At 41.8% G+C, this 26,037-nt stretch overlaps 1 long non-coding RNA gene across 1 annotated transcript in view; it reads right to left on the bottom strand.

Moving 5' to 3' along the window:
• LOC132596989 (uncharacterized) overlaps window positions 1-25,796 on the bottom strand; it is a 60,871-nt gene extending 35,075 nt beyond the window's left edge. The window contains exon 1 of the long non-coding RNA XR_009563274.2: window positions 25,653-25,796. This is a non-coding gene — a long non-coding RNA (uncharacterized lncRNA). The remainder of the gene's footprint in view (window positions 1-25,652) is intronic.
• Window positions 25,797-26,037: the final 241 nt, after the last annotated feature.

The following is a 26,037-nucleotide window of genomic DNA, read 5'->3' on the forward strand; positions in this document are numbered from 1 at the left end:
GTCAAATCCAGGCTCTAATGGCTGAATGATCTTAGACAAGCCACTGAACCTCACAGAACCTCAGCCTCATCATCCACAAATTAACATAATAATCTGCACTGGTTTCCTTGAGGATTAAATGAGACAGTATCTAACATAGTGAGTGCGTGCGCCCAACACCAGAGCTACTCAGCGCTGCTTACTACTATCATTAATTAAGCTGTGATCAGTCACTGAACTTCAGATTCCTGGAGAAAGCTAGAGGGTCAGGAACCTGGGGAAAGAAGACTCTTCTGAGAAGGAGAAAGCAAAGGCCGGTTAGCTTCACGTCTTTGGCAATTCTCAGGCCCGCTAAACTCAAGATCCTACAGGGGAACTGGGTCCAAGGCCAGAGAACAGAGAGCTCAAAACTTTAAGTTTCTCTAGGCTGTTTTATCACGTTCTTTCTCAAGCATTTAACCTTGGAACATAGGGGACTCAGGGTCAGTAGGAAGAGCACTGAAAGTGACAGGCACAGTGCAGCAGAGCTGTCCTTGGGATGGAAGCAGAATCCCTGGGACGGCGGCGTCCTCACTGGGATGACGTATCTAATAATCCTCCTACAATGACTTCAAACTTTAAAAAAAAAAAAATGAGAGACAAAAGGAAGAAAATTAACCCTGAAAATTATTCAGTATCAAATTACAGCAACTGATTCTTTGTCAACAGCCATAGAGCTAACAAAACAAAACAAAAGCTGCTGAAACAAGATGGCGTCTGCCCCACTGACGAGTTTTATGCTGGAATTCCAGCTGCTGCCCTATTGACCAAGATACAGTCACACGTTTTTTGAATTATTATTGTCCTAAATTTAACTACCCAAAATGCAAAAATAATCTTTCTTATGGATATTTTTTAAAGGGAGGATTGGAAGGGAAAAAAACTCAAATTTTAAGGACCAAGGCCAACTACTTAAAAATCTGAGTGTTTGATCTAGAGAAAGATAACCTGGCTTCACTCTAAAAATTGTGTTTCCCACTTAGAGAAGTTTCTTTAGTGTTTGTTGTAGAGCTGGTTTGGTGGTGCTGAATTCTCTTCGCTTCTGCTTGTCTGAAAAGCTTTTGACTTCTCCATCGAATCTGAGTGAGATCCTTGCTGGGTAGAGTAACCTTGGTTGTAGGTTTTTCTCTTTCATCACTTTAAGTATATCCTGCCACTCCCTTCTGGCCTGCAGAGTTTGTGCTTTGTGATGACCTAGAGGGGTAGGATAGGGAGGATGGGAGGGAGGCTCAAGAGGGAGGGGATATGAGGACTTGTGTATGCATATGGCTGAATCGCTTTGTTGTGCAACAGAAACTAACAGAGTATTGTGACGCAATTATACTCCAATAAAGATCTATTTTAAAAAAAATAAAAATTGTGAATTCAACATTTAGCCCTTTCAATGAGAAAGAAAAGATCAGAAAAGGAAGGGAGCACGTTTGTTCTAATATTTAGCTCTTCTCAAGGTATAACCCACATCTGGAATCATTAGATGTCAAAAATGAGAAAGCGCTTTGTAGACATGGGCTTAGCAAACCATGTCCTTGGTCCATTCCTGCTCCTAAGGACAAACAGTGTGAGTGCGTGTGTGTTGAGAGAGAAAGAAGCTGAGGACTGCATTCAGGGCTCTTCTGATGTCTTACTTCCCTCTACTGGAGAGAGGCCCGAATATGCGTGTGGTGTGTACATGGTGGGGCTGGAGGTGCAGGTGGGAGCATGGGAAGATGGGGGAAGGGAGAGTGTAAAAGCGGAAAGACTAAAACTTATCTGTCTCAGGCTTGAAGAAAAGCTTCCTTATGACCTACTGCCGGCTTATGATCAGGCCCCAGCATAGGCAGGAGCAGCAGACAGGCCAACTCTGACCTCACAAACGGGAACTTCAGTCTAAAAATGCTAATCAAACATTTTCTCTGCAGGATCTGCTGGTAAAGAGTTACCTCCAGCATGGACTCAACTATGAACTCATCTCCCAATGGTCAGGGCCCTCTCTCTGAGACTATTTTATGATCTTAGGTTACAAGATAGGCATTGAAAGGGTGATAATTTTGAATTACCAGGGCCCTAGCCTTGATTGGCACCAAATGACCCAGAGAGACTTCCAAGAAATAGAAAAGTGATCTAAACCAGTTAGCCTTCATCTGGGGTCTTCAGATACTCCTTGAAAGTAGTAAAGAAAGTCTGAGAAATTTCTTTAAGACTGTAGTTCAAAAAAAAATGTATCTTTGGATTCCATATATATGTGTTAGCATACAGTATTTGCTTTTCTCTTTCAGACTTACTTTACTCTGTATGACAGACTCTAGGGGCAGGGCAGGAATAAAGATGCAGACATAGAGAATGGACTTGAGGATACGGGGAGGGGGAAAGGGGAAGCTGGGACAAAGTGAGAGAGTGGCGTGGACATATATATACTACCAAATGTAAAACCTATAGCTAGTGGGAAGCAGCCGCATAGCACAGGGAGATAAGCTCAGTGCTTTGTGACCACCTAGAGGGGTGGGATAGGGAGGGTGGGAGGGAGACGCAAGAGGGAGGGGATATGGGGATATGTGTATATGTATAGCTGATTCACTCTGTTATACAGCAGGAACTGACACAACATTATAAAGCAATTATACTCCAATAAAGATTAAAAAAGAAAAACAGGGGCTTCCCTGGTGGCGCAGTGGTTGAGAGTCCGCCTGCCGATGCAGGGGACACGGGTTCGTGCCCCGGTCCGGGAAGATCCCACATGCCGCGCAGCAGCTGGGCCCGTGAGCCATGGTCGCTGAGCCTGCGCATCCGGAGCCTGTGCTCCGCAACGGGAGAGGCCACAACAGTGAGAGGCCCGCGTACCGAAAACACACACACACACACACACACACACACACAAATAAATTTTGATCAGCCATGCAAAAAAAAAAAAACATATCTTTGGGACTTCCCTGGTGGTCCAGCGGTACGACTCCACACTCCCAATGCAGGGGACCCAGGTTCGACCCCTAGTCAAGGATCTAGATCCCGCATGCTGCAACTAAAAGATCCGGCACACCACAACAAAGATCCCACATGTGGCAACGAAGATCCCTCGTGCAGCAACTAAGACCCGGCACAGTCAAATAAATAAATATATATATATATTTTAAAAACTGTATCTTCCCTTGCCTACTCTAATGCTAACTTACTAGACTCCCAAGGTTTTTTTGCTTTTAGCTAAAATTATGTGAATTCATTTCAGTAATAGAGATACTAACAGTGACTCACCATGTAATCCAATATTTTAAAAATCCAAGCAGAAATTAGAGGGGTTCCTTACATGATAGATTTTTCACTTCACCAAAATATTCAGCGCTTAAAAATTAGCGTTTGTATATGCATTTCACCTTAACCTTTCAATATACATTGAGTCACAGTAAATTTATAATTACAGTTCTACCAAGTCCCTTGGGAACTGTATTTTCAGTTTAGTTCTGACACAAATATTTTAACTGACAGCTGTTCTGGGTGACTGGCTAGCATCCTTTCTGAATGTTGAGAATTTTAATGAGGATAAAATCTAAATCTGAAACTATCCCGTCTCTGCACGAGTAAATGGACATCCTCTTCCTTCTCCTCCATTTTTACAGTGATGTTAAAAAAGTTTTTACATACAAAAATCTGTGCATAATTAATGTGTACCATTTGCGTTTAGAGATAAGCAGAGTGACTTTAAACAGTGATAACATGTTGACGAACTCAGAATTTTTTCATGTAGATTTCTATTGCATAAAGTAAGGTATAGCCATAATTTCTAAAGACATGTACAAAGAGGACGAAGGGCATTGATGGAACAGATGTCTTCCCTCCCCTTCTCCCATATGCCCAGGGTAATTGAGATTTGTTCTAAAGTCACTCCTCAAGCAATTAGATTCTACGTAAACTTGTAAGGGTTGATACATGGTCAGCCCAGGAGACGTCAGATTGTTCTTTGTACTTTGTTGACACATCAGCAAGCTGGAAATTGTCCTGAGTGGTAGCTTTGGCATGTTCTAGGTCTGGGCCAATGAGGACCGCAGCCAGGGTAAACCCTTCTTGTTTAAATGGCGGTATCTCACTCCCTAATGACCTTGCCTGCCAAAGGAGCTAGAGGCCTTGATTTCTCAAGAGAGAAGATGCTACATATGGCGGATCTAAGCTACTTTCTTTTTCTTGGAGGAAAATCCTTGTGAATTTTGAAACACATAGCTCAGAAAACTCCTATCTGGGAAGTAATGTTTTCTATTAGCATCTATTACGTAGCCTGTTGTAATGTGTTAAGTAAAGGAAATGAGGAAATGATGGTTCTTAATCCAAAAGCATAATAAGACAAAGAATGTATACAATGTCCCACATATTTCATAGAATAGCAAAGAATCCTTGGTCTTTTCTGGGACTTCACAGTTAATTCAACAGGATGATTGCTATATAATTATAAAACTCTGCTGATTTATTTAGTATTCTCTTGAAATCAGACCTTGAGTTAAGCACTTGGTGCAAGGAGTTTATCTGAGAGGTGATGCCAGAAAGCAGGAACCAGTGATCTGGGAGAGTGAGACAGAGAAGGAGGGAGAGTTCAGGTGAGGGTGCATTATCTGTATCCCTGTCTCTGTCTCTCTGTCTCTCTCCCCTCCCCTCTTTTCTCTCTCCTCTTTTAGATCACTCTACAACCGATGGCCATGTGAGTGAGCTTGGAAGAGGAGTCGCCAATCCCAGTCAAGTTTTCGAGAGCTGCAGCTCCAGCTGACAGCTTGACTGCAACCTCATGACAGACCCTGGGCCAGAACTACCCAGCTAAGCCACTCAAGGGTTCCTGAGATTCAGACACTGCGTGAGATAATAAATTTGTTGTTTTAAGCTGCTAAATTCTGAGGTAATTTGTATTGCAGCAAAAGATAACTAATACAGTGTTAGTATTAAGTAGAATATTAAGTGGTAATCAGATATCCGATTTTCAAAGAATACTTGATGACATGAAAAAGTGATGAGTATATATTAGGTGGAAGCAGCAGGAAGCAGAACCTGTGTAGTGTAGTGTGCAGTGTGCTGCATAAATGCGGTTTTTGTCTGATTAGCCCATGTCCATCTCCTCTTTCTTCCACTAACAGAATTTCCCTTTCTCATAGGAAAACAACTCCACGTGTTTCAAGCGGTGCTGACTCCAAACTGCGTAGGCCAAACAAGTGAATCAGACCAATTTTAAGTTCCTCATTCCCTTGACACCTGGACTTTTTCTTCCTAGAGTCGTTAAGGGAGAGAAGGGCCTTAACTTCCAAAAAAATTAAAGATGGCAAAGGTAGCAGATGCCCTGGATTGAGTGGTTCTCCAAGTCAGAACCAACCTTAGAACTTTCAGGAGCCAGTAAACTCTTTTTGCTTAACTGGGATTGGGGTTCTGTTGTAATATACAATATTAGCCCAAATTTTTATAAAAATAAATAAAATTACTTGCAAACAGAGAAAGTGGTAGAATCTACAAAATCAATGAACTTCCTGCACCAGAATTTCTAAAACACAGATTCTCAGGCTTCACACTTGGGAACTTCGACTCAGTAGTTCTGGATTAGAGACAAGAAGTGGGGATTCTTAACAAGCTCTCCGTATAATAGTGATCAACAAACAGCAGTGGAAACAACTGAGCCTACAAGACTAGATTATAGTGAATATTTCTTTTCCTCTACACGTATTTTCCAATTTTATAACGAACAAGTATTATTTGTGTAACGAGTACATTTCTTAAAAGGACAACTGTAACTTAATAATGTTTAATTTTTGACCTGAAACTTTTATTGTGAGGAATCACATACCCCATTGGTTAATAGATCAGCAGACACAAAATACTCAGACATGTATTCATGTTTAAATCTGTGTTTTGTCTACATGTTGATTTTAAAAATTGAAAACAAATAAGGAACGCTTATGTTGTTATGCCTATGTAATATTGATCACTACAAGGCCAAGCCATGTCCTGGGATTGCAATTCCTTCTCTCACGTCCAAATGATCCTGAAGTTTAGATCTAATGGCTTCTCCCTTCTTACAGGCTATTCATTCCTCAAAAATCATCAGCATTTTTGTCTGTTTGTTTGCTTCAAATTTGGACCTTGGCTTTAGGATGTACATTTTTTTTTTCCCCACAGAGTTTCTAAATACTCTCTTCGTTGATCTAGAGTTCCAGTCTCCCTTATATCCCACATATGCTGCCTACATGCTTCTCATATCCATTTCCTTCTAGGACATCCTCAAGTAACTTCTCCAGAAATAGTGCATAAGAAAAATGTCTGAGCCACTGAATGTCTGAAAAGTCTTCGTTTTTGTTGACAATGATTCATATTTTGTCTGGCTATAAAAGTATAACTTCGAAATAATTTTACCACTAGTTTTCTCTTGAATAGGAGGACTGAGTAAAAGCTCTGCGTATATATAGCAGAGTTTATCCATTAACGAGATTTTAGAAGGAAGGATGAAAAACATAACTGATTGCTCAGCCATAAAAAGGAACAAAATTGGGTCATTTGCAGAGATGTGGATGGACCTAGAGACTGTCATGCAATGTGAAGTTAAGTCAGAGAAAGACAAATATCATATATTAATGCATATATGTGGCATCTAGAAAAATGGTACAGATGAACCGGTTTGCAAGGCAGAAATAAAGACACAGAGGTAGAGAACAAATGTATGGACACCAAGGGGGGAAAGCGGGGCAGGGGGATGAATTGGAAGATGGGATAGACATATATACACTACTGATACTATGTATAAAATAGATAACTCATGAGAACCTAACGGTATAGCACAAGGATCTACTCAATGCTCTGTGGTGACCTAAATGAGAATGAAATCCAAAAACGAGGGGATATATGTATACATATAGCTGATTCACTTTGCTGTACAGTAGAAACTAACACAATATTGTAAAGCAACTATACTCCAATAAAAATTTTAAAAAAAGAAAAAGAAGAAAAACATAACTGAAAAGCATTGACACACATGTTAGTAGCCCCCAGTTTTCCTTGCATGCTCAAATTCTTTAGGGAAAAAACCTCTCAGTTTTTATTCAGGACGTAAATTACAGCTACCTGCTCTCAAATGGAGACATAAGAGAGGGAATGGGAAGCCAGTGGGCACAGGCTTTTATAGGCAGACTTTTAAGTAAACACTGTGCTTCAGCACCCCCTTCTCTACCTGCTAACAAGGTCACAACTTTTGGGGGTTTGCCATGGCAGAAAACTCCCTCTTTCACTGCATTTTCCCACCTTGGGTTGCAAATTCCTCCTCTCTTATCTTTCCCAACTTGCAATAGTAATTGAAATATCTCATCTATTGATACGTCCATTCCATTATCTTTACTTTTTTTTTTTTTACATATGCTTGTTGCTTATCTATTTTTTAAAATTTATTTACTTATTTATTTATTTATGGCTGCATTGGGTCTTCATTGCTGGGCACGGGCTTTCTCTAGTTGCAGCGAGCGGGGGCTACTCTTCCTTGTGGTGCACGGGTTTCTCATTGCAGCGGCTTCTCTTGTTGCGGAGCACGGGCTCTAGACATGTGGGCTTCACTAGTTGTGGCACGTGGGCTCAGTAGTTGTGACTCACGGGCTCTAGAGTGCAGACTCAGTAGTTGTGGTGCACGGGCTTAGTTGCTCCACAGCATGTGGGATCTTCCCGGACCAGGGCTTGAACCCGTGTCCCCTGCATTGGCAGGTGGATTCTTAACCACTGCACCACCAGGGAAGTCCCTTTACTTTTATTTATTTGATTTTTTAAATTATTTGTTGGCTACTAGTTTAATGAAGCAATGAAAAGAGACAAACATATATCCTCAGTTTGCCATCTTGAGTAAGAATCTGCCTTCTTTAAGGAAGAGCTTTTAAGGTTGGCAAGAAATGGGGCAACTACTGTATAGATTCTAGTGACACATCTTTTAATCAAGGGCAAAACTCACATGATTTGGAGCAAAGATGAGACATCCTTTTAAGATGAAGATGGAGATGAAGACCAGCGATTAGCTAATATCTAGGCTCATACATATCTACTCAAGAGGTATTAGACAGTTCCAGCTATCCTGGTCTATCTGAGAGCCTGGGGCCTCCCAATTCCAGCTTGGATGACCAACCAGCCACCACACAGACCTCTTTGACTCCTTTAATAAGGAAGAGGGGGAGTTTAAGATATTTGAGGATTTTCTCTACAGTTTATAAATTATTTCTATTAAAAAATAAACGTTATCAGCTTTAAAAAGACAGTTATAACTATAAGATGTTTTAGATAAGCTTCATGGAAATCACAAAGGGAAAACCTGTAGTATTTGAACAAAAGATAGAGGAAGGAATAAAAGCATACCACCAGAAAAACAAATCAAATCACAAAGGAAGACAGCAAGAGAGGAAGAAACAAAAGAACTATCAAATAGTCAGAAAATAATTAATAAAATGACAATAGTAAGTCTTAACCTATCAACAATTACTTTAAATGCAAATGGATTAAATTCTCCAGCCAAAAGAATAGAATGGCTGAATGGATTTTAAAAACAAGGCCCAACTATATGTGCCTATAAGGGACTGGCTTTAGCTTTAAGGACACACATAGGCTGAAAGCAAAGAAATGGATAAAGATATTCTACACAAACGGTAACCAGAAGAGAGGAGGGGTGGCTATACTTATAGCAGACAAAATAGACTTTAAGTCAAAAACTGTCACAGGAGACAAAGAAGGTCATTATATAATGATAAAGGGGTCAATTCATCAAGAGGGCATAACAATCGTAACTGTATATGTACCCAACATAGGAGCACCTAAATGTATGAAGCAAATATTAACAGAAATGAAGAGAGAAATACACAGCAATGCAATAATAGTAAGGAACTTCAATACCCCACTTTCAACAATGGATAGATCATCCGGACAGAGAATCAATAAGGCAACAGTGGACTTGAGCAACACTACAGACCAAATGGACCTGACAGACACATAAAGAACATTTTACCCAACAGCAGCAGAATACACATTCTTCTCAAGTGCAACACAGTACATTCTCTAAGCTAGATCATATGTGTTAGGCCACAAAATAAGTCTTAACGAACTTAAGATTGAAATCCTATCAAGTATCTTCTCTCACCACCATGCTGAGAAACTAGAAATCAATCACAGGAGGAAAATTGGAAAATTCACAAATTTGTGAAAATTAAACAACATACTCCTGCACAACATATGGATCAAAGAAGACATCAAAAGAAAAGCAAAAAAATATCTTGAGACAAACAAAAATGGAAGCACAACACATGAAAACTCATGGAATGCAGCAAAAGCAGTTTTCTAAAAGACAAGTTTATAGCATTGGAAAACAGAATGAATGTTCCTCAAAAAATTAAAAATAGAACTATTATATGATCCAGCAATCCCACTTCTAGGTATTTATGTAAAGAAATTCAGATTAGGATATTGAAGAGACACATACACGCCCATGATCATTGCAGCATTATTCCAAATAACTAAGATATGGATATAACCTAAATGTCCATCAACAGATGAATAAAGAAAATGTGGTATATATTCTACATATGTGGAACATTACTCAGCCTTAAAAAAACAAAGGAAAAATGAAATCCTGCCATCTGTGACAACATGTATGGATGTGGAGGACATTATGTTAAGTGAAACAAGCCAGACACAGAAAGACAAATGCTCTATGATCTCACTTACTTGTGGAATGCAAAATAGTCAAATTCACAGAAGGAGAGAGTAAAATGGTGGTTGCGGGGGGGGGGGGGGGGCGGGGGGGGCGGGGGGGAAATGAGGAGGTGATGGTCAAAGGGTACAGAGTTCCAGTTATATGAGATAAATAAGTCCTTGAGACCTACTAAACAGCATAGTACCTACAGCTAACAATACTATATGGTATGCTTAAAATTTGCTAAGAAGGTAAATCTTAAACTATTCTCACCCCCCAAAATAATGATGATGATAATAATAATAATAATAAAGAGGGCGAGAGAAAACTTTGGGAAGTGATACATACGCTTATAGACTTGATGGTGATGGTTCCAGAAATGTACACTTATCCCCAAACACATCAAGTTGTATATATTAAATATGTTTGGAGTTTTACATGTTAATCATACCTTAATAAAAAATGTTAATACATAAATAGGTAATAAACAAGAGTTTTTTGCGGATTCATCTGTTATGGTTACTGGATCGTCTAAAACAAAGGGGCTGACTCTAGCCCTGAGGAAGGAGGGTGCAGGGGGTTACATTCCTAAATGAAGTTTTAAAGAGACCTCTGTCTTCAAAAGTCCACCCACTGCTCCCTGCTTCTATGAGCATGTCCAGATTTAAATAATTCTTAACTCGGCATTCTATTCAGTTAAATCATTCTGGATAAAACCAAATGAAGTCCTACTGACTTTGCTTTAGAAAGAAAACTATAACCCCACGAACTGATCTGGGAATAATTCTAGAACTCTAGATAGGAAGCATTTAAGTGTAATTTGTCCTGATGAGATTATCACATCTTAGAGTTGAATTTCCCTCTCATTTTGATGCCTAAGTTTAATCTTCTTTGGCTGTAATACTGAGTGGTGAACATTAAACACTGTTTACTCTTTCAGTATTTTTAGATCACATATACCGAGTGATAATTGCTGATTTTATGCATATGTATCTTATATTCACAAATCAGAGGAAGCTACTTCATGCCTCCATTGTTAGGCAAATTAGTGAAGTATTAGAAGAACATTCCCTTTTTCTAAAATTTTCTTTAATATTTTAATTTGAAAGTAAAGTTTAAAGTTATATATGGAAAATAAAACAAAAAATTCTAAAATACGACATCTGAAGTATAAATGGATGCTGCAGATTTTATAGAAAATGCGGATGATAACATTTACATTGTAGGGTTGTTGTAACCTTTAGAATAATTATAGACGTAAACATGCTTCTTCAGTCGTAAAGTGTGACACAAATGGAGAACATTATTGTTAACTGCACAGTGACTGGGCTTCTACGGAAGGAAAATTTTTGTAAATGACTGCAGTGTACCAAGCATCACTGGGTTCAGATGGAGGTAAGAAACCTAGGGAGAGGCTGAGCAGAGAGGCAGCACCCCTAGTTTTAGAGGTAAAACCCATTTACCCCTCACTTTTCCCTGGTCTACTTACCTTTGCAAGTAAAACTCATCACACTCAAAGCCAATGGGATGGGAAACCACAATCAAGTATCAGAAGGGCTTCCACTGGTTTAATCCATTTCTTGGAGGGGTCAGTCAGGTGGAGGGGTGAAGCACAGGCTACCGATTAATATACAGTAAGAGCCTTCAAGAGACTGTTCTCACAAAGTTCAGTTAAGGCTGTGGGCAGTGTAAAGACAAAAGCAAATTAAAAATAAGAGGCTTACAATGAGGTATCTCCTCACACCGGTCAGAATGGCCATCATCAAAAAATCTACAAACAGTAAATGCTGGAGAGGGTGTGGAGAAAAGGGAAGCCTCCTGCACTCTTAGTGGGAATGTAAATTGATACAGCCACTATGGAGAACAGTATGGAGGTTCCTTAAAAAACTAAAAGGAGAACTACCATATGACCCAGCAATCCCACTACTGGGCATATACCCTGAGAAAACCATACTTCAAAAAGAGACATGTACCACAATGTTCATTGCAGCTCTATTTACAATAGCCAGGACATGGAAGCAACCTAAGTGTCCATCAACAGATGAATGGATAAAGAAGATGTGGCACATATATATACAATGCAATATTACTCAGCCATAAAAAAGAATGAAAATGCCATTTGCAGCAATATGGATGGACCTAAGTGAAGTAAGTCAGACAAAGACAAATATATGATATCACTTACAGGTGAAATCTTAAAAAGTGAAACAAACTGACTTATTTACAAAACAGAAATAGACTCACAGATATAGAAAACAAACCTACAGTTACCAAAGGGGGTAGAGAGGAGATAAATTAGGAGATTGGGATTAACATATACACACTACTATATATAAAAATAGGTAAATGACAAGGACCTACTGTATAGCACAGGGAACTACACTCAGTATCTTGTAATAACCTATAATGGAAAAGAATATAAAAAAGAATATATATGTGTGTATATATATATATACACATATATGTATATATAAACTGAATCACTTTGCTGTACACTTGAAACCAACACGACATTGTAACTTAACTATACTTCAATTAAAAAAATAACAAGAAGCTTAATTCTCCCAGTTGAAAAGAAGGGAAGAGACATCTTCTCCTTCCCTTCTCTTAGAACATGTACTTTAGAAAACTTATCATTGTAAGTTCTTTCTCTCTTTGTAATGTGTACAAATTTTTAAAAGCTAAATAAGCCTCTTGTCAGTTTTCCGACCCAGGAATGTCTTTCTCAAGGACCTCTTGGAAATGGAAACATCAAGAAAGATAGGGCCCCCGTCCCTGTGAGAGGCTAGGAGCCCAACTTGAGCTGGTGCCTTGCTTTAAATTGTAAAACTTCATGTCATAAAGTTTGTTTCTCCTTTAGGTAAAGCCAGTTAGCTAACACAGATGGTCATCCCAATTACCAGGTAAATTTAGGATGAACTGTGTGTGGCAAATGGTGTTAATTCCTCTTTCTGAGGACTAGTGTTATTTTTTTTTAATTTAACATCTTTATTGGAGTATAATTGCTTTACAATGTTGGGTTAGTTTCTGCTGTATAACAAAGTGAATCAGGACTAGTTACTGTTTACCTAGAAAACATTTATGTAACAGGTTGTATCCACTTGACTATACAAGAGGGTAAGATTTCCTTCTGTCTTGGCAATCACTTAGTGGATTGCCTGGGATGCTCACTGAATTCTGGTTTAATGCTTATTCAATAATAAAACTGTTTTCTTTCTCTTCTACCTTTGTGGAGAGGTTTTCTAGCTTGAGAGAAGATTTTGTTTTTAATTACATTTCCTGAACAGCAATTATGTCTGTACACATGAGCAGTAATTACTTAGCCTCCCTCAGAAAATCACATAACACAAGATAGCCATTACTATGAACTGCTGAGGCAGAAATTTATCTGGAGAGAATTCAAATGGTGGCATGAGTCTCACAGAGCCACATAAACAAGCCGTAACTGTTATCATGTAGCCATCATGTTATATGATTGTGTTTCAGATTTCTGTGAAATTTAGGGATAAGGGGCAGGAGATTAAAATGTTTCAGGTAAGTGGGCTGTGGACAATTCATGAAGACCAGAGGGCAGGAGGTTTTTTTTTTAAAGTTACAAATTCTGGGTTGTTCAAGGGGATGGGTTGAATTATAAAAGAACATTTATTTTAGAAACATTTTGAAAATAGAAAAGTGTCTACTACTCATGGAAAACTGTTAACATTTAGACGCATATCTTTTCAGTCTTTTCTCCTTGCATAGTCTTGAGCTTGTTTTTGTTTTGTTTTTGTTGTATAGTTGTCATCAGACTGTGTATACAAGTATATACCTTGCTCTTCATTTTTCTTAACTAAACATTGACATGGGTCTTGTTTCATGTTTCCAAAACTTCATTGTACCTGCTTGAAAATCAACTGAGTGAATGTAGTAATAATTTATTTAACTATTCCCCCATTGGGAACACTCGAGTTATTTTTAATTTTGGTATTTTTCAATACCAGAAATTAAACTGGAAAGAAAATCTGCATGCAGAAAGCTAAATCTTAGAATATATTTACAGAAGTCAGGTGCTTTCACCAGCAATTTTCATTCTTTTCTAGTAAAAGGAATGAGTTTACTATGTGTCTTGTAGTCACGATTTACTCATAAGGGAATGATCATGCATTTCTTGGGTATTGTTCTCCGGGTTCACAAAGCTGGTTCTTCACAAATTTGACTTACTAAAGTGACATCTGGCATTTTGATTTGATTTAACAATTCATTCCAGGGAAATCTTAAAATTTGCTGTCTCCAGTGGATGTCAGCAAAGCCCTAAAGCAGCCTCTCCAACCCTCCAGTGCATGCAAATCACGTGGGAATCCTGATAAAATGCAAATTCTAATTCAGTAGGTCCAAGTGTCTAACCAGCTGCCAGGCGATGCCTGTGTTGGTGATCATGGCTCTAACGTGGTCCTGCTCCCTCGCCTGCTGCATACTGGGATCACCGAGGAGGCTTAGGAATTTTTAAAGCTCCCCTGGATGATTCTAACGTGCAGCCAAGGTTGAGAACCACAGCTCTACTCACACCGCAACCGCAAAACGTATACGTCACAGAGCTCCAGCCTGATGAGCCAGCGAGACTCTAGATACTGTCTTGTCCTCCCCAAACTTTCATTTGGTAGGTGAAGAAACTTAGCCCAAAGATGATAACACACTTGATCAAGGTCATACCATGGTTTTAGTTTAGTACAATGTCCACTAAAACATAAGATAACTGGGATATTCTATTCTCATCCGTATGCTTTAATCACACTCTCTAATGGGATTCTTATGGCTAGTACCTCAGCTGAGGTCAGTCCATGTTAATTTACTTTTCTTGTGGAATGGAGATGTAGAGGGTGTGCTTGAGACTCTCCTTCACAAACAGGGCAGAGAAGGTAAAGAGGGAGAGAGAGAACAACTCCAGTAGATCCTCCCTTGTTAACCCCATCTTGAGAAGGAAGCACGTGGATGTGTCCTTTGCCCTTGAACTCTCACCCAGAACACGGCCCCACTACCTGTAATAGTCCATAGATCTCAAAAACGACACATCAGCTGCTTAGATTGTTACACCAATAACTGGGGCGGGGGGTGGGGTACACATGTGGAGCTCCTGAAGGCTGCATGACCAGGCCAACCAATTAGAAGTTCACAGTGAAACTTCAGGACAAAATGGGGATCTGAAGACCAGCCCAATCTGCCCAGCAGAGTTGTTATGCTGGACCCAGTCAATGGGCTCCATTGCTTCTATCCAAGCTAAGTTCTCAGGCAAAAGTCAGTCCCTTCTGAGTGCCCCTGCTGGGAGCAGGGAGCAAGCTCTGTCCTCCAAGCCCTGTATCTTTGCTCTTAAAAATGAATTCTGAAAGCAGAACCATTCTGCAATATCTCTCAACGTTAGCAAGCGAAGATGCCTCTTTAGGCCCTTCATCTCCCTCCAAGTGCTACTTCATTTCTCAGCTCAACAGAGTTGTCTATACTTGTATCTTCATTTCTTTACTTCTCATTGTGGTTTCAACCCACACTGATTAAGTGTTCACCCCTACCACTTCCCTGAACTTGATCTTGTCCACAAACCGGTGGTCTCGGTCTTAACTGACCTATTGAAGCATTGCTGAAGCAGATAATCACCCCCCTTCTCTTGAAAACTCTTCAGATATGACCCCTCCTCCTTCTTCCAACATCTCAGGGCTCAGCCTTCAGCTCTCTTACGTATATGCTTTTCTCCCCTTGGATGGTCTCACTCACATCCAGGACTTTAAATGCATCTAGACACTCAAGAATCTCAAATCCACACCTTTATCTCCGGTCTCTCCCCTAAATTCCCAGGCCATATCTCTAGCTGTCTATGTTTGGTGAGCGCCTCACCCTCATCAGCCCTCCCTCCAGCCTTCCTCATTTCAATAAACATTCCCCTGCTTTGTCAGACTCAAAATATAGGAGACTCTTTTTCCCTTTCCGCCCACATCCAATTCATCAAATTGGATTCAAACTTCCAAACCCACCACCTTTCACCACTTCCATTGCCACCATCTAGACCAAAGCAACCACCACAGTCCACCTACATCACTGCAATAGTCCTACACCTGGACTCCCTGATTCCTTTTTCACTCCTCAATGGTCAGGTCTCCAGAGAGCAGCCAGAATGCTCTTCCTAAAACATAAATCAGATCTGTCTCACCCCTGCTTCGATGGCCTCTCATAATACTTTAAATAAACCCCAAACACCTTATCACATCCGATAAGGTCTAAAACATCTGGCTCTTGCCTATTTCTCCAGCTGCAACTCCTTTCATTCTCCACCTCATTCCCTTCAGTTTGGCCAAACTATCCTGCTTGCTTTTCCTAGAACGAGCCAAGGGACTTCCCTGGTGGCGCAGTGGTTAAGAATCCACCTGCCGATGCAGGGGACACAGGTTCGAGCCCTGGTCCAGGAAGATCCCACATGCCGCAGAGCAACTAAGCCCATGTGCCACAACTACTGAGCCTGTGCTCTAGAGCCTGCGAACCACAACTACTGAAGCCCACATGCCACAACTACTGAAGACCGCGTGCCTACAGCCCATGGTCTGCAACAAGAGAAGCCACTGCAATGAGAAGCCTGTGCACCACAACAAAGAGTAGCCCCTGTTCACTGCAACTAGAAAAAGCCCGTAAGCAGCAATGAAGACCCAAAGCACACAAAAATAAATAAGTAAATAAATTAAAAACAAAAAAAAAATGGCCAAAAAAAAAAAAAAGAACGAGCCAAGCTGATTCTTGTGTTGGTTGGCCTTTCTGTCTGGAACATCCTTCTCCCTAGACATTCACAGGTTTCATAGTCTCCCACGGTCCCAATCTGCTCAAATGTCACCTTCCCAAAGAGACTGTCCCTAACTCCTCTCTTAAATCACCACCCACTCTTGTCTCCTTACTCTCCATCCCACTTAATGTTTTTATATTCCTTCTTACATATATAATATGTCAGGAAAAGTATTTATTTATTGCTCTTTCTCCATTACTAGAATGCAAGCTCCATGAGGGCACAGAGATATTGAATTATGAAATTCTATACGCCCAGCACCTAGAACTGGGCCTGGCACCTAGTATGTGCTCAGTAAGTGTGAGGTGAATGAATGTATGGAGGGTAGGTGACTGATTGGAAGACAGTCAGCAGGTGAAGGTGGGGACTTGGAAGGTAGGTCCCACGAGAAATGAACTCCCAGGCGACAAGTCTCCATCTCAGGAACTGACCTCCCCCTCTGATTTTCAGACGTATTAAGTCCTTTTACTGAAATTTCACTTGGGGATTTCCAGTGACATGTGCATTAAACCAGTCTGAAAAACGGCCGAAAGCCAAGATTTCACATACCGTTTTCAGAGAAAAACAGGAAGTAGAAGCAGCAGTCAGGCGACCAGCTCAGTAGCAAAGGGCATGCAGGAAAGGGGACCTGGTATGTTTCAATTTGAGTTCATCCACGGACTTAACAAAACAAAGCAATCTGCACCGGAAACTAGCAACAGATCACAAAGGGAAAACAAAAGCCCACTCCACAGGGAGGGACTGTCCCAGAGAGCAATAGATAAAAACAAACGCAAGTCTAACTTTTTTAAATTTTTAAACTTACATTAATATTTTAAGCAGTAAGGCTGACGACTTTGGGCATCCCCGTTACATGCTGTTGTATGTTATCCACGTGGGGGGTAAGTCAGATTGTTACTGAGCAAAATATGAGGGCACAGAATGGTGTCTCTGCTGCTGAACAGTCACAGGTGACATGCTGGCTGCTGTCAATGAGGATGCAAGAGACAGGCCTGCCATCAGAGTATCTCTGCACAGCCAAGGTGTGAACTAACCCGAATGGAGACCAGACCGTTAGGAGGCACTGACGTGACTGCCGATGCTGGATCGGATGCCCCACCTCCAGCTCCAGGGACCCCTCCTCACCACGTCCCCTGCCTCTCCCTGCCAGGAACCTCTGCCTTCTGATGTAATATCTAGCCCGTATCTTCCTTCCAATTCCCCTGACTTCTTCAATGCCATGATTCCCCACACAAAGGCACAAAAGTCTCTGCTGATTTTTCTAATAAGATGTCTCTTCCATAAAGTAATGAATACCTCCTGGTCTAGATCTGGGCTGCCCAATATAGTAACCACTAGCCACACGTGGCTATTTAAATCTGACTTAAATAGAATTTAAAGCGTAGTTCCTGTCGGGGAGTTCCCTGGCAGTCCAGTGGTTAGGACTCAGCGCTTTCACTGAGGTGGCCCAGGTTCAATCCCTTGTCGGGGAACTAAGATCTCGCTAGCTGCGTGGCATGGCCAAAACATAATATTAAAAAAATTTTTAAATATACAGTTCCTCTGTCACACTACCCACATTTCAAGTCCTTACTCTCCATGTATGGCTGGTGGCTACTGTCCTGCACAGACACAGAATATCTCCACCATCTCAGAAAATTCCATTAGACAGCCCTGGTCTGGATTAAATGGCAGTAAATGTATGGAGTAAAAAGGACCAAAAAAATGTTATTTAAAAAATGTTATTCTGCTACAGTGAGGGATTAAAAAGAACTGAAGGCATTATCCTGAAGAATGCCAGAATTTAAGGAGTAGACCAGAAACCCGACATTAGTGAATGACAAAGGATAGCTAGTGGGGCAGAAAGAAAAGCATGACAATGTGATATCACAGACACTAGGGAAAGAAGACATTTCCAGAAAGAGAGAGAGTGCTCAATAGTTCCCATGCTGTCGAGAAGTCAAGCAAGATAATGATTGAAAAGTAGACGCTGGACACAGTGACTAGGAAAGGATTTTGGTGGCATTGGAAATAGAACTTTCTGAGAAGTTTGGGGGGGCGGGTGTAAGCCAGACTGCAATGGGCAGAAATGTGACTAGGAAAGGGAGAAAAAAGATGAGAGCAAATATAGACAACTATTTTAAAAAACTGGTTATGAATTACAGGAGAAATGGGAAAGTTAGAGGGTGATATGCAGTCCAGGGCAATTTTTTAGGGAAAGAATGTAAGTATGTTACAAGTTAATGGGAGAACTCTGCTTCTAAGCAGAGCATGGTAAATCTTGCAGGCCAATGTTTCCACCGTAAGAATTGGAAAAAGCTGGAAATATAAAAGTATTTGCAGGGGATTCACAGAGCTGTAGAATCGAAGAAAACTACACAAGCTAAAATTCCAGGGAAAAAAGAAGTGTTCTGAGATGAGCTTACAAGCGTCAGCCACAACCCTCAAAACACACACACACTCACACCCCACAGGGAAATTTATCAATTCCAGGTGGAGCAAACAGACTCAATCTTGGCTCAGGCCAAGGGCCTCTGCAGGGAAAATAGGGGGACTAAAATGACAAATGGAAAATTTGATGTGCCTCAAATACATAGGGTTTTCTTTCGAGGTGACAGTTGCCAAGTTCTGGGGCTGAACGAGAGGTTGGCGAGTTGGCCAGAAAGCTTCTAAAGGGCAGAATGACTTATGCCATTTAGGCAACGAGACTCATGAGCAGGGAAGCCCATTCTCAAGCCCATGGCTACTCTCCCCCTCAGGACATCTGACAGGAGCTGCACAGAGCAGGGGGCGCTGGAGCAGGGGTGGGAACTTCTGAAGAACAGACCTGGGTCTCCCTCAGTCTTTAGGGCTGCAGATGGAGACGAGCATGGCTCTTAATGTAAAGGACAGAATGGCCTTCTGTCCATTCTGTCCGTTTCTGGGGCCTTCTGTGCCCCAGAAAATGGGGCACAGACAGACTGCAACCCAGCTTCAATTTTCCTCAAACCCTGATAAGCCCTCATTCCCTCTGCCTAAGAAAGGAGAAGGGGAACCCTCTCTGGTGGAGGCTCTACTTACCTTTTCTTTTTCTGTGCTATTTGGTACACAATCAACTGATATGTAACAAGGCAAGAAAATATCTATAATTAAGTGGAAAAAAACAGATAATAGAACTAAACCCACAGATGACCTAGATACTGATGTTAATAGAAAAAAGGAAAACAGTAAAATCAATATATATCATATTAAATAAATAAGTCCAGTTTGTTTTCATCCCTAGTGTAATCACTAAAAATATATAAATAACATATGTAATAACCAATATACAATATAATATATAACCAATAATCTGTAATAACCAAAATATAATATATAGCCAATAAGTCAATAAAGAAAATAATGGAAAAATATTTGGATATTCCAAAGGAAGATAAGAAATGAAGAGAAATGGAACATAAAACCTATGGGCCAAATAGAAAACAAACAGTAAGCTGGTAGATATAAACCCAATTATATCAAATTATGTCAGTTCATCACCAAGGCCTGAATATTTTATGTGCTATATACGCCTGTGGCTTCTTCTCTACTCCCACCACTAATGCCCAAGTTCAAATCTGCATAACCAGTCACTTAGACGATTTCGATAAGCCCCTAACAACTGTCCATGCTTCTCCTATGGCCTCTTCCAATACACCCTCCTTAGAAACACCACCATAACTTTTCTGATGTGAATGTGACCATGTCCCCCTTCTGCTTAAAATGTTTCCGTGGTTCCCATCAACTAAAGGAAGACATCACAAATTGAAGATTCCCTGAATATTCTGCCTTTCTGGAAAAAATAAAAGGGTCCAAGAATACTTGTGTTGAATTATTCTGTGACAACAATTTCCCAAAGAACTGTGCTTTTAGAGCAGGGGGTTTCCAGTTTGCTCTTCCCCATTAGTCCCCATTTCCTGCCTAGCTCCAGAGCCAAGTATCAGTTGCTTTTTAGCATCACCCTCATACAGTTTTTTAGGGCCTATGAATGAGGGGAAAAATATTGCTCTGGATTTCTGTTCCTAAGAAAAGTGATAAAAAGAGAGGGCAGTGTGTTTTGAGAACAAAGGGAAGTGAACCTATTCCTTCAAAAGACCCCTTCCTGCAGGTGTAATGTGTAAACTGTCAGCCTGCTTTCCTCCTTGGAAACATTGTCTGCCTGCCCCTATGGGCACGGCTCCTTAATAGAGCACACAAGGCTCTTAGCAACTGGACTTCCACCTCAGTCCCCATCTTTGTCCTCTGCCACTCCCAGCCTGGGTCCTTATGCTCCCTAAAATGATGAACTTATCATAGGAGGTCACCTACCCATCCACGTTGCTCTGTTACTTTGTGCCTTTCCCACGCTGTTCTCCTTAATTAAATGATAATCAGTTCAGCTGTCATCTGCTCCGAGAATCTTCCTTGAGTGTTCTCCCTGAAGCTGGGTCCTTCTCCATCTTCCCCAACATCTATTTAACATCTTTGTCTTTATATTTAGCAGAATATACTGTAATCGCCTTTGTGTTTTCTTCCCTGCTGGTTTATGAGTGCCTTGATATCTGTCTTGTCTTTGTAGCTCCAAGGCCCAGCACAGGGAAGGACACTTAATCTTCTAATAAGTGTTGTTGAAATGACATGAAAAGAAATCATTTGTACTCAAAATGTTTTGTCCCTGTCTCACCCACCACAAAACCTAAAGATTTTGAAAGTAGATACCGTCTTAATAACACTTTACTAATTAGTATACTTTGTCCCCTGCATCAGCAGGCGGACTCTCAACCACTGCGCCACCAGGGAAGCCCTAATTAGTGTACTTTTAATTGGAAACATTTTCCAAAGTTTTCTTATACCAGTTATCTCATAACGTACACTTGCTACGTATCCACCATCCTTACTCAGGGCATTAGGAATCCGGCCTGGTCCAATGGCTCCACCTGGTGGCAACATCGAGGAACTGTTCGACTGCCTTGAAAGCAGCCACAGAACTGGGGAACGTTACTTGATTTAACTCTTGCCTTCCTCTTCTAGGAAACCATGATCAGCTGCCTTGAAGAAGAATCTGTGGCAAGTTGGACCTGAACCTCTCCTTACAGGCAAAGAGTGAGGACATTTTTGTTCCCAAGGAAGAAAAGGGAATCCCCATATTGTGGTTTGGGAGCTGGATATATTGGGAAGGTGTGAGTGGATCTTAAGTGGGAAAAATTTTAAGACACAAACTTAAGCATTTTCTTAGATGCCCTCAACTACCCTCCTTCCTCCTCCTTAGTTGGCATGCCACTTTGGGTCTTGGGTGAAACACAAGCCCACCAAGTATGGAATCTAACATCCTGAAAAGCCTGGAAGACTGGGACGAAACAACCCCAGTGCAAGAGAGTTAGCTTCCTGAAAGGGAAAATTTGACCAATGAGAAATGGAGACATCATTCTTTCTTCGGCATACCATCCAAGGTGCTGTTTCTCCCCACAGTCCAGCCGGAGAAGTCCTAAGCCAAGTCCCCCAACCTGCTGGGTCATCTGCTGTGTGTCTTCCCCACTCCTGGTGAAGGCAGAGGCAGCAATGATAACATCCCATCACCTTGCTTACTGTCTTCCCTTTCCTCTCTTTCTTCCCTCATAAGCACCAGAGCTTGCACAACCCAAATGAACTGCTGGCATCTTAATTCTTGCTTCAGCCTCTACTTTCTAGGGAACCCAGGTTAGGACAGTCAGTGTGTTTCTTAACTCTCTGTATCCCTCACTTTAAATCTGTAACAGCTTTTTTCTCTTTTACGTTGATATTTACTAAAGAAATTCCATTATAATTTCCTGTGAAATACTCCACATTCTTCATTTGGCTAATTGCATTCCCAGGGTGCCATTTTCTAAATCAGTAGTTAGATCTGAAGTTGGATTCGACTCAGGTTTGAGTTTGAGTTTTTTGGCAAGACTGCCTAATAAATCGTGCTGCATACACCTATTGTATTACTTCAAGAGGTACATGTTGTCTGGTTGTCCCCTTTGGGTAAAGTTAAAATTGATTAGCGGTTTCAGGCCAACCCATTTATTCCAAAGTTCCCCATTAGACTTTCACCTAATGGCTTTAGGAGCTGTTGATTGATATTATCTAGATCCGTTACTGAAAAATTACAAAATGGCAATATTGTAATTTTAACATTCCACCTTTACTAGTTGGACTTCTTATAAAAGAAGGAACACTTCCTTATCACTATATGTTTACCCTGAAATTTGGCTTGTGAAGAAAAATCAGGACAAACATTTATTTACCAGTTTCCTAATAATTATTTGGTGTGTTTAAAAACTTCCAATTTTGTGCAATGAGTTATTTTGTAATATCATTATGAATTTTCACATATTCGATATGTTTCAACCCATTGGCAGGTAGATAAAGAGGAATCAGCGGGGGATATTGAACTGAAGAGCCATCAGAAAGGTCAGGGAAAGCTGGTATACAAATGAAAACATTTCAAGGAGGAAAAAGTAAACAGCTGGGTCAAATGCTACAGAGAGGCCAAGTAAGATGAGAACTTGAAGCTGGTAGTCATGAATTTAAAGTTAGGTCAGTGAGCATGGTGGTGTGTTTTTCTTCAGGCATTTTTGGCTGTGAAGATACAGGCATGATTAGAGAGATGAACTTAACCAGGGTCGTGGTTTCACCAAGTACAAGGTGGTAAAGGGGCAAAGATGTTGAGGGTTTATGCAAGAGTGCAGATATAATAATTAAACATGGAATTTAAGTTGGGTAAAGAGAAGACATGAGGGGAGAAATTAAAAAGGTGTAGAATTAAGAAATTAAAGGCCCTGGTGGGGTCGAAACTGTAGGAGTTCAGGTACTTGAGAAAAACGAGCTGGAAAAACAGAAGGAGATGGCCAGAGGGTGAGATGTTTAAAAGTAAGAGTATGGAAGCGAAGTTATCGAGAGTCTTAGAAACAGCCAAAGGTATGACTGATACACAATTATGAGAGAAGGGAATGTCAAGGAACAGACCAGGTAGATTAGTTTCCAGTTGCTGGTGTGACAAAAAAATACCACAAACTTCGTGGCTTAAAACAACATGAATTTATCACCTTACGGTTCTAGAGATCAGAAGTCTTAAATCCAGGTATCAATAGGGCTGCATTTCTCCTGGAGGCTCTAGGGGAGAATCCGTTTATTTGTTTTTTCCAGTTTCTAGAGGTCACCTGCATTCCTTAGCTCATGACCACTTCCCCCATTGTCAAGGCCAACAGCAAGCATCTTCAGATCTCTCTGATCCTTTCAACTTCCTCTTATAAGGACTCTTGTGATTACGCTGAGCCTATCAGATAATCCAGGATGTTCTATTCTCAAGTTCCTTAATATCATCATATGTACAAAGTCCCTTTTTGCCACGTAACATTCACAGGCCCTGAGGATCAGTACATGGACATCTTTGGAGGCCATTATTCTGTCTACCACACAGGGTGTCACAGCTCATGACACATTAATACAGGTAAGACTGCTACACCAGTACTTGTGGAGATAATTCTCTCTCCTGCCCTCTTCCCAAAAGATGCTGCCTGGATCTAGAATTCTAAATGAAATAAGTTTTATTAATATGGTCTCTGAAATTTCATTTCTGTCAGTACAGTCATATACATTTTAAACTCTTGATATGGAAAGTTTTTAGACTAGTGAATGTAACTTTTTAAAAAACCATTTAATTGAGGTACGATTGACATACAAAAACCGACACATATTTAATATATGCAACTTGATCAGTTTGGAGATAAGTGTACAGTGGTAAAACCACAATCTATGCCACAGATATATCACCTCCAAAAGTTTCCTCTCACTCCCTTATTTTTTGCATGTGACAAGGACACAAAGTAAGATCTTGCTTAGCAAAATTTTAAGTATAAACCAGTATTGTTAACTACAAGCACGAGGGAGGACCGGAAGCAGGGATGAGAGAGAAAGGAAAGCAGAAGATACGGGGGCTTCTCAGGGTCACCCTGAGCTTTGCGTTTTACTCTAAAACCACTCCCTTCCCCATCAGGGCATTCTAGTTCCTTCTCTCTTTCTCTCTCCCCAGCACCTCTTTTACAGCCGCATCTTCTGAAATCCTCCTTCACATACAATCTTAGCTCCAAAGACTCCAGCCAAAGGCGCATCAAGATTTTGTGGAGCAGAAAGCTTATATAACGGTGGCGGGGGGGGGGGGGGGCGGCGGGCGGCGAGGGGAGGTCCTTTAAGAAAAACAGGGGGAAATAATCTCAATTTTGCAAATTTTACACTCCCTGAAAGCTACAGTCTCATTAGCTTCAAGGTGAACGTTCCTCACACTCCAACCTATGAATGTTAAAGGATCTGAATGTTCCTTTCCCGCGGCATCCTTTTCGGGGGAGGATGGAAAACGCCAAGGAGGGCGACCCGAGAAAGGAACATGCGCTGGAAGAGAATAAAGGAGACGGTGGGGAAGGAAGAAGGTGAATATTCCAACCTCTCGCAGAGCTCAATTTCTTCCGAAAGCCGCCCCTACGAGGAGCTGCCCCTTTCTAGATAAGCTTCTGCCCTCCGGCTTCACCCGCTCACCCTAGCTCAGGCCCGCCGGTGCTCCGACGCTCGCTGTCCACTAGGTGGCCCCTCGTGGCCGCCAATCCCCGGCGACTTTCGGGAATAGCGCGGAGCCCACCCCGTCCCCACCCTCGCCCCCCGCACCCTGAGCCAGCGCAGCCCCCGGGCGGCCCCAAAGAGACAAGAACCCTCGCTCTCTTCCTGCGGCGCTGCTAATGCTTCCGTGGGCCCCTGGAGGAGAGAGGCCAGCGGCTCCAGCCATCTGGGTGGGTGGTAAACGGAAGCCGAGGGACCGGGGACGGACGAAGAGCGGGAGAAACCAGGAGACACGCTGCGCTGGGGCGTCGAGTGCGCAGGGGCCGGAGCGGCTGACACCCAGCCCGCTCCGCGACCCGCGCGCCCTGGGCGTGCCCAATCCTGAGCGCGGCCCGGCCACCTCCCGGTTCCAGCTGCTCGTGGCTAAAGCCCTCTGAGAGGAGGAACTTTTCCAGCCCTTATAGGCCTCTTAGCGTCGGGCACCCCCCCCCCACCGACCCCGAGGCCTCCTGCTACAGTTCCGGGCAGCCCACCCCGCGCCCCAGCCCCCGCCCTGCATGCCTTCCCCGCCACCCCGGGAGCGTGGAGGGCGCCATCCGCCTCCCAGTTACCCGCTGCGGATCCCGGTCTCCCACCTGTACCCACCGAGAACTCGCGGAGCCTGGGGAAGAGACTGCACCTCATCCTTCCGAGGCCGGCGGGGAGAAAGCATCACCCCAACAACCAAGGTGCAGAAGCGAAAGGAGGCAGCGGCACAGGCCGGCGCAGGAGCAGCCGCCTGGGCCCCACGCCCGCCCCCTCTACAGCGCGGAAGGCGCGGTTACAGCTACACAGCCTTAGATTAAGGGTTGGACTCCTAGGTCGGTTCGCTAACGAAAGAAAGAATCATTATTGAATGTGCCTGAGTCCCTACAGGTGGTATCATTTAATCCTCACTAGGAAGAAATTTATGATCCATGTGTATCAAGTAAGAAAACCTGCTAGGAGAGGTTAGATTATTTTAATTTACCCAAAGTCCTACAGCTGGTGA

This window comes from Globicephala melas, chromosome 3 (genome assembly GCF_963455315.2).
Source record: "Globicephala melas chromosome 3, mGloMel1.2, whole genome shotgun sequence".
NCBI classification, from domain to species: domain Eukaryota; kingdom Metazoa; phylum Chordata; class Mammalia; order Artiodactyla; family Delphinidae; genus Globicephala; species Globicephala melas.